The 10,198-nt window shown below is 41.3% G+C and overlaps 1 long non-coding RNA gene across 2 annotated transcripts; it reads right to left on the bottom strand.

The window, feature by feature from the left end:
• Nucleotides 1-276: 276 nt before the first annotated feature.
• LOC140713406 (uncharacterized) lies at nucleotides 277-9,927 on the bottom strand. 2 transcript variants are annotated; one of them, XR_012095483.1, is made up of 4 exons: nucleotides 9,576-9,927; nucleotides 5,177-5,340; nucleotides 3,143-3,642; nucleotides 277-1,501 (listed from the first exon to the last, which is right to left on the bottom strand). It is a non-coding gene; the product is annotated as an uncharacterized lncRNA (long non-coding RNA). The 2 variants fall into 2 exon arrangements; XR_012095484.1 differs by having other exon boundaries at nucleotides 3,143-3,638.
• Nucleotides 9,928-10,198: the final 271 nt, after the last annotated feature.

Genomic DNA, 10,198 nt, shown 5'->3' with positions numbered 1-10,198 from the left:
ATTTTCTAGCAATCAACATATGGAAGAAAATATAATGAGATGTGTAATTCATACTGAGATAAAAATGGGTCAGTTGGAACATAATACCAGGAAGGTTTTTAGGTTCTGTTTCTTGCTCTGCCTACTCATTGAACAAGTATGCAGTTGGTGAAAAATTGTCAGGCTCTATACCTCTGCCACATGAAATTTTCTCGATGTACATTTTACCTCAGTAAGTTTAAAGTCAATGAAAAAGATTCAAGTTGAGTAGACCTCAGAAAATAAGCAAAGGGGATATTCAATAAAATACATTTATTCAGACATTAGGAAGAGACAAAAATCAGTGGCTTCAGTTTCTTTTTTCCAACAAATTCTTTTGAGGAAAACGCTATGCAACAGGGTGAATTGCTCACATCCTATTCGCCTTTCACCCCTGCCTGCTTAAAATAAATACAATGCATTTCATGGGGATGTTTCTTTACATTTCTCAGTGGAAGCCTATGGCATCATGACAAAGCCATATTTACTAAGATTCCAAGAGTGTGGCCCCCGATGTGGCTCTGAGTTCTTTCACAAGACAGGCTGCCTTGCTCCTGGGCTGCAGTAGAGCCTCCTCCTCCCTTCCGACTTATATACTTATTTCACCACTGTCTATGTTTCCTACAGTGGACGGAGCTGGGACTCCCAGTGTGAATCCCAAGGCCTGTCCTGGCCACTTGCTGACATCTTTTCCTACCAGTGACCCCTGTGTGACCATGCTCTGGTCACAATAACTGAGCAAGGGGCTCATCATCACCTTTTCTTTGCCCCTTGTGCACCTGCTGTTTCCTCCGCCTGTGTGGTCTCTCCTCAGGTCTCCACTGCTCTGCCTCCTTCTCAGCATGTAGGTACCAGCACCGAGATCCTCTCTCCAAAAGCTTTCCTGGATAATACCCCTCCTCCTCACTTCTCCAATCTACAGTAATTCAAGTTATTTTTTCTCATAACATTTGTTAATATTTGAAACTATATATATAGAAAATTTCAAATATTTCCAATATATAAAATTTCAAATATTAACAAATTTATGAGAAAATTAACTTGAATTAAGGTAGATTGAATATATAATACTTATTACCTATTTAATGTTTATCTTTCCCAAAGAGAATATATGTTTTTTAAACAGAAATATAGCCTATCAGAATTCTGGAACAGTACCCTGCATATGGTAGAGACAAATATTTGTTGAATAAAGAGGAATTGAAGGCAGACTGAAGTGGCTCACACCCGTAATCCCAACACTTTTTGCAGCTGAGGCAGGAAGATCATTTAAGTTCAGGAGTTTGAGACCAGCCTGGGATACATGGCAAACCCCTGTCCTACAAAAAATACAAAAATTAGATGGGCAGGGTGGGGTGTGCCTGTAGTCCTAGCTACTCAGGAGGCTGAAGTGAGAGGATTACTTGAACCTGGGAAGTAGAGGTTGCAGTGAGGCACAATGGCACCACTGCACTCTAGCCTGGGCAGCACAGCAAGACCCTGTCTGAAAAAAAAGAAAACAAAAACAAGAATAATTGAATGAATGACAAATAAATGCAGTGCATAGATTAATAGATTAAACACATATTTTTCTCATAGTTTTCCCTAAATATTGTTAGTCTCAAATAAGCTTCTGACAAATATGAAACGGGGCATTGATTCTGTAAAAAGTAAAGTAGAGGTACCTCTTCAAAGTCTTTCCTCCCCATCTAATTAGGAATAAATAGTAACTTCTCTTAGAAGCAAAATGTATTCAAAGACCTGTGCTAACATTCTTAAATATCTCCTAGCCATAATAAAGAAATCAATGTACTTTATGATCTTAGCTCCTGCAATTTAGCCTAAATATTTGCCCTGGTATGCTTATACTGGTCCAAGCAAGCATTAGGTCATAGCCTGTTCCTCTTCCTTATTTGAAGGTATATTTACCTTTCTCAGCATTCCACAAGTTACTTCCTCCTTCTTTGTTCTCCTCTGCCCTTGCCTCTTTTAAAAAGTTCTAAGTTGCTAGCCAATCAGGACAAATACAGAATGTGAGGTCCCAGCCAATACAAACCAGACACAGCAGTATGGTGGACATGTCAAGATATAAATGGTTCTCTCCTTTGTTTGGTGTACTCTTGTGGCAAAACTGCTAGCGAGTGTAACCTTTCTGCAGAAAGTATAAAAATGGCCTTGCTGAAGAAATTAAATTTATGTTCCAGTACTATTTCTTTATGGCACCAGAGAACAAGCATTTCAAACAATTCCAAGGTTATTCTCTTTAGTAAATGCCTGGTATGTACCTATTCTTGGCTGCTGGATATGTAAAACACCCTAAATTTCTTCAGTGCACCAGCTAGTAATTCCTTGGTATTATCTGCAAGCCATTATTTAATAAATAAAAGCTCACTGCAGCCAATCATGGAGTGTTTCTAGAATTTGCTGGTTAAAATGAGCTTGACTGAAAGTCCCCTGCATATTATCTGTTTTCACACTGATAGAAAGAACTATCTGAGACTGGGTAATTTATACAGAAAAAAAGAAGTTTGATTGACTCACAGTTCTGCATGGCTGCAGAGGTCTCAGGAAACTTACAATCATGGCAGAATGCGAAGGGGAGGCAAGGACCTTCACATAACAGCGGGAGAGGGCATGGGGGCAGCTTTTAACCGACACTTTTAAACCAACAGCTTTCGTGAGAACTCACTCACTGTCACAAGAACAGCATGGAGGAAACCGCCCACATGATCCAATCACTTCCCACCAGGTTCCTACCCCTACCTGTGGCGATTACAATTCTACATGAGATTTGGCTGGGGACACAGTGCTAAACCATATCACCCTGTATACTTCTGTATCAGCCCTCTAGATTTCTGCTTGAGAGCTTATAGTTGAACTCATGCTTGTGCTTTTCTGCCTTGAGCTGCTTAAAAAACGTCTGCTCATCTGTGTTTTGTCTTCCCTTCCCCACCAAGGGTTTTCTGCAAATGAATTTAGTAAATGTGTAGAGTTTATATTTTACTTTAGATTACTCCAAGTATATTCTCCTAATTTGAAGACAATCCCCCGAACTGTTTTTCTAAGATGCAGTAACAGAACAGAGGCATAAATGGAATTGTTCTTAAGCATACTAGAGCCGTAGTAGCAGGAAACAAACACATACCTGGAATTCAGAACTCCTAGAATGCCTGGTCCTCTTTTGTGAAGTGGTGACCGTTTCATTATCTCCTTGAGAGTGGTGGAAATAGCTTTAAGGAACCAGCTAGGGCTTGGTGAATCATACTGATGACACTGGGTGTGGGGTGGTAGCTGGGTGTCAGGGAAGCTGTCCAGAGCCAATGCAGTGACCAGAATCCTCTCACAACAGCAACCTAGGCTGGGCGCGGTGGCTCACACCTATAATCCCAGCACTTAGGGAGGCCAGGGCAGGTGGATCACTTGAGGTCAGGAGTTCAAGACCAGCCTGATCAACATGGGGTACCCTGTCTCTACTAAAAATACAGAAATTACAAATACAAGTCAGGTGTAGTGACTCTCATGCCTGTAGTGTTAGCTACTTGGGAGGCTGAAGCAGGAGAATCGCTTGAACCCGGGAGGTGGAGGTTGCAGTGAGCCAAGATCACACGACTGTACTCCAGCCTGGGCAACAGAGTGAGACTCTGTCTTAAAAAAAAAAAAAAAAATCAACTTAAAAGGATGCTATTTGTAAGCATGTATGATGTAAGTAATACATTTGAACAAGAACAGAAGAGTTTGAGATGTGGTGTCAGAGATTTACACTAAGGGCTGAGCAATCAATTTAATTTTTGCAACTGCTGCTAATATAGAGACCATCTTTTCCTCCCACCTGGTATAGTTCTGGAAAATGTGGGTGGAAAGGATGTATGTAAATGGTTGTTCTTTGCAAGCAATCCCCAGCCTCTTGAAGAAATGTCTTCTCTGTCTGTATCTCCTTGGCACCTATCCCTTCCTTTTCTCTATCCCAGCACGCATCGCCTCATTGGAGTCTTGGCTGACTTTTTCATATCACTCACTCCGTTATGACTCTTTGAACGTGTGGTGAATAACATTTTATCTCCACAATCTTCCACATGGCCAGAAGCAGAGTAGATAGTCATTAAATCCTCATTGAATGAAGACCTATGTTATTTCCTAGAATGCTTTGAGATAATGTGTCTAGGAGTTGAATGCTACATTTATAATTTATGGACTAAATGGGTATGGTTGAAGGGAAAGGTAGTTATAAAATATTTGAGGAGTAAGCAGAGCCAAATTCTTATGAATATATGTGATGGTATTTTTTATTTTTGTGTGGCACAACAAAGCTATAATCACTTACCTTACAGCGTAGGAAAACCCAACTTGATGGAAATTCTAAACTTTAGCATTATCGTATGTTAAATCAACACATAAAATACCTAGCTGTTAATATCCAACTTTGCTTTGTGAATCCATAGAATTACCTTTGTGTTACTCTACTGCATGAATGCATTTGAAAATAATACAATAACCATTTAAGGAAGATGAAGCAGAAGGGTTACTGTAATCTGAATACATGAGTGAGTAGCTCTTTAAAATAAATATCCATTAAATAACAAGAGTATGTATATGAATCTCATCAAAGTGCTTTAAGGCAACCACGGTTAATGAGTTGATCATTATTACTCTTAAAAAATCATAGCTATCCAGGGAAATGACTGTTTCTTTGAGTGGAGCTATTACAATCTATACACTCAGGAAACAGATAAGTATTTTGTGAGGTTTCCTTTTTAAGTTATGACTTTTTAAACTAAGAACTCAAGATCACTAAGATAAAAATTAGTAGCCGTGTTTTTAGATGTTCTATAGCTGTGTGGCCTCTCTAGGCCTCTGAGTTCATTTCTAGATTGAAGTTAATACTGCCTATACATCCTTTGTCAAATTAATGTGATGTTTTTAAAAGTGTTTTATAGGTTATGAAATACTGCAAGAGCTTTGATATCATCTTTCTCAGTATTACCATAATGAAGACACTAGCACAACTTTAGATAATGCCCTTAGCCTAGAGCGCAATTGAGGATATTGCAGCTATCTTGGAGACAATCCTGAGAAGTTGGAACACCATTCTTGCTGATTCTACCAGAGGATCTAGGAGTCCGGGGAGAAAGTGGGGGCATTATTGTTATTCCCATGTGGGTGCACATCTGTCTGACTTTACCTGCAGAAGAAATAGTCCTGGCTCTTTGTTTTGTGATGCAGATAGGATACTTTACTGGATATTTCTTCAGGATCCACATACAGCCCTTGACAGCACTAGTTGTAAAGTTGCTTCTTCAGTTTTAGTTGGTTGCCACTTCTGCACAACAGCGGAGGTCTATGGGACTGAAGAATGCAACTCGACACAATTTGATTGGACACACATTTTTCCCAGAGCCAGAGTTCAGCCTGTCATTGCTATGTCTGAAACTTCTCCTCTGCCTCCATCCTAACCCTTCCCATGCCCCACTCACAGGCACACTGGGCTTCAGTCACACCGAATTTCTGCCATTCCCACATTACAACAGGCTTGCTCAGATCACTTGCGCGTTCATTTATGTTAGTCTCTCTGCCTAGAACTTCCTTCCTTCTCTTTTCCACCTAGAAAATGTGTATTTCTTCCTTAAGCTAAGCATAAATGACAGCTGGTTCTTCCCAAGAGTCCCAAGTACAGTTAGTGACTCTCCTTTTCATGCTCTTGCAGTACTGATTAGTGATGGCATTTATCCTGCCTTTATGAATTCTTCTAGAATGTAAGGTGGACTTAGGTCTTTTATTTTTCTCAGTGGTGCAGACGCAGTACCTAATAGTGGTAGAAGTAATACATCTATGGCTTCATCTGACATTCCGTGCTCTTAAAAGAGTATAGTGCCAGGAGGTTTCAGAGCCTCTGGCTGTTGGGAGGCCTTCTCACTTTGGCCCACTTGGAGAAGGGCTCAACTCTCAGAGAGACTGGGCAGCCTTTATCAACCTCTCTTTAAGACACAAGAGGAGATGGGGAGGGACAATGCTCCCTTCATAAACAAGCAAAGGCTGTCGGACCCTGGACTAGAAAACCTTGTGCTATAATATAAAAAATGTCTCTGTTTTCCTGTTGTTAAAAAAATGCAGTCTTTTTTGACACAAATCATTAATCTTCACCTCTTCTTATTGCTGTCATCTACCAAACTCCCCCACATTCCTGGTCACCCCCTGTCCAGGGCTTTTGCTTCCCTCTCCACCATGTCTACAAGCATCTTTCCAGGTGACTTGAGTATGAAATAAATTATCTATTTGACTCTCAGTCTTTGACAACCTCCTCCCCAGTGATCTTTCATCCACACCCAACTCAGCCACTCACTGTCATGGGCATGCCTGAACTTTCTCAAAAGACTTCCAAGATGACGACTGCCCATTTCCTTTTCTTTCTTTATCTTTTTTTTTTTTTTTTTTTTTTTTTTACAAGACAGGGCCTCACTATGTTGTCCCGGCTGACCTTAAACTCCTGGGCTTGAGTGATCCTCCCGCCTCTGGAGCAGCTGGACTACTGGGCCACCAGCATGCCTGACTTCAACTTTTTATTTTTGTTCTCTCCATTCTCCTTGCTCCTGTTCTTACACGCTCTGATTTAGACCCCACCGTCCTGTTATCTATGGCTCTCATAAAGCACCCTCGCCCCTGTGCCCCTCTCTCCGCTCTCCCTCTCAATGAGAGAATGCTGAGCCTGCCAACTCTCAGCCAACCCCATGCAGCTTCTCTGTAACTACATGTTGCTGGATACATTTACACGGCTGAGACGTCTAAATATGTCTTCCAGGGTATGTCCAAAAGCATTGGCAGACACTTAGAGGAACCCAACATTCCATTTTCAGAGTTGGCTATTTCATGTCGTCTCTCTCTTTCAACTTCTGGCACTTTCCTGGCCTCAACTCTCAGCTTATGACCTCACCTCATACCTGAAAAAAGATGAACTAATGTCTTGAGATGTATGTGCACTTACTACAAGTTTCTATTCAAAGACAAGAATATTCTGGCTTTACCTAAAGCCCATTTTTCCTTGTGTGCTGTATCTCTTTCTCTCCAGGGTACTCAGGAACTTCTTGTAGCAGTATCTTTCACCTCCGCTTCATCTCAGTGTCTCACTCTTTGTTAGACTTTGTCCACTAGCTTTCCTGGCCTTATGCATGTGTGAATATTATCCATACAAAACATCAAACCTCATTTGACCCCACATCTCTCTCAAACAGTGCCTCCACTTTCTTTCTCCCTTTTACAACATGATCCTTGCTATTTCCATTTTTTTACATTGTATGTTTTTCTTAACCTACTTCATTTCGATCTTTGTTGCCACCAATATAATGATTTTTTTATCAGTTACCAATGACTTTCATATTCTCAAATTTACTAGTTAATTATCTGTTCCTTATCTTACCCAACTATTTAGTAGCATTGGTAGCATTAGCGAGTGACTCTCTCTCAGACACTGCAGTCTCTGGGGGTCACAAAACCTTCCTGCGTCAGTCCTTTTCTTCTCAGCCTCCTTTGCTAATTCCTCATGTCTGCTAGAACTCCAAATATGTCAGTGTCCTGTATTTATCTCCCTTTGTTCCGTCTCTTTGCCATCTCCACCGTCTCCTTAGGTAATCTCATCTATTCCCCACAGTCCTGTGCTCAGTGCATATTCTGAGGTCTCCCGAATTTATAGGTCCAGCTTTGGCCACTTCTATTAGCCCTGCCCTCAGAAATCTGCTCTGGGGTCATCAGTTCCATGTTTTTGTTTATCAGATGACTCTTGGACCCACACTCTATACGATATCCACAACAGTCATTTAAGTCAAAAATGTCACAAGGTTCTCCTGCTGTAAGTCTTCCAGTGGTTCAGGATTATAATTAAATCTTCCTCACAACTTTCTAACCTTTCGTGAATTTGCCGCTGCCAACATCTCTCACTCGTATTTGCCATAGTTTAGCTATATTGAACCTCTTCATTACAGTTTCAAAACATATCATCTTACTCCCACCTCTGGTTTTTGTTTGTTTGTTTCACTTTGGATAAACTACACTCAGAATACATGTTTCCTAGATACCCACAGGACTAAATCTACCTTGTTTTTGTAGATTTCAATTCAATCATTACCTTCTCAAAGAGGTCAGCCTTGACGTTAGACACCATCTACCTATCAATTTACTTTCAAACCTATTATATATTCTATTTTCTCTATAGTATTCAGTGTGATGTTAAATTATTTCTTTATTCATATGGGTACATATTGCCATTTTTCCTTTGACTGAAACACAAACTCCACGAGAGCAGGTGCATTTTCATCTCCAGCCTTCAAGCCCTAGGATAGTGCCAGGCATGGGAATGACATTCAATGAACATTTACTGAATAAACAAGTGAGAACGTGGCTTGGCATATCAAATCAATTTTTGTCTATAAGTATTTATTGAATAAGTTAGGGGCCCAGGCCTGTACTTGGATCTGGGAACCCAGATGAAAACTCATGGTCCTTTCCTTCAAAGGGTCTAATCTGGAGAAGAGTTCTGACGAAACAATGGTGAGGTTGCTCTGGGAAAAATGGACCTAACTCTGCCTGAGAAGAGCAGGGCCAAGGTTCAGCTAGGACTTGAAGGAGGAGTGCCATCTAACCGCCAAGGGGATGGAGTAGGAGGTACGTGTCCTGGCCACAGACAAGGGAGCAAGCTGAGTGTGCAGTTTCCTCACATGCTCTCGTGACCCTGGCATGCAGCTTCCATCTACAGTTCTAGAAGGAGACTGCCAACAAGTGAGGCTTCTGGGGGATTTCTCAGTCTATGAAACACTTTTACTACTGTGTCCTCCTCTAATTAATCATTTTGGTTAAAATATACAGATTTATTATATATATTATAGGTGCGTAAATTTATGGCCAGGTGCCGTGGCTCACGCCTGTAATCCCAGCACTTTGGGAGGCCGAGGCAGGTCGATCACGAGGTCAGGAGTTCGAGACCAGCCTGGCCAACATGGCAAAACCCCATCTCTACTAAAAACACTAAAATTAGCCAGGTGTGATGGCACATGCCTGTAATCCCAGCCACTCAGGAGGCTGAGGCAGGAGAATTGCTTGAACCCGGGAGGCAGAGGTTGCAGTGAGCTGAGATTGTGCCACTGCACTCCAGCCTGGGTGACAGAACAAGACTCTGTCTTGAACAAAATAAAAATAAAAATAAAAAAAACATAAATTTGTGTATATAAACTTTTATATAAAATATATTTCACATATATTAAGCATATACTAGGAAATTTTCAGATAGAGTGCTTCTGTAATGAATTAGATAGTCATTTATTTTTAAAACTGTATTTAAACTTGGCCTCCTAGAAATCCACTGAAAATAAAAATCAAGCGCCAAGTCATTTTCGAGGCCTTTGCAGTTCACAGAAGCCCTGCAGTGTGGGGAGAAGCCTGGCTACTGGATCCCCTCCCACCACATGGTCGTGGCCCTGCTCTGCAACCAGAGGTTGCCCAGGACCCAAAAGGGCCGGTCTGGGGTTCAGAATTTTTTTGAAGAGAAAGTTTAAAAAGTTCAAGGAGAAGGACAAGATGAATGATAAGGCACTCACCTTTTTATAGAAAAGCCATCCGGAGAAACTCATGTCAGCACTAGGCATTGAAGCCGAAAATGATATTCAGTCATAAACCTGGGAACTGAACCCAGCCCCCTCCACGCAAAGCATGCATGCACAAAGAAACTCTATTCTTTGATGGATTCTTCTGCAGGGTCACCTTCATTCTGACCATTGACTTTCCCAAGCCTCTGTCTCTGTAACCAGAGCTGGCTCAATTATGTCCCATCAAAAAGAACAGATAGCAGGAAGGCCAGGTTCAGGCAGGGAGCTATAATTTTAGCAGCACTTCCTGTTATGAGTCTGACTTCTGATCCCTTGTGCTTGCTCAGGTCAGGGAATTGCAGCAAATGGCATGCATGAGTCACTCTGTCTCGTGGGTCAAGCGCAGGCTGTAGGAGACGTCTGAAGGACTTTTCCCTTTTTAGCTCCAGGAATTACACATCCAGTCCACTTTGCTCGCAAAGCATGTAGCTTGGGCAGGATTTGTCAGCAATTCATATGTATTTGAACTGATGTTTGTAGAGCGACACAATAATGTCCTGTCGCATTTTTGTGTCTAATCAGAGCAGAATCGTTCTCAGGTGCTACAGACTTAACGAAAACATTTTGTTCAAACC

This window comes from Chlorocebus sabaeus, chromosome 14 (assembly GCF_047675955.1).
Source record: "Chlorocebus sabaeus isolate Y175 chromosome 14, mChlSab1.0.hap1, whole genome shotgun sequence".
Lineage (NCBI taxonomy): Eukaryota > Metazoa > Chordata > Mammalia > Primates > Cercopithecidae > Chlorocebus > Chlorocebus sabaeus.
This window is presented reverse-complemented; position numbering and strand designations above follow the sequence as displayed.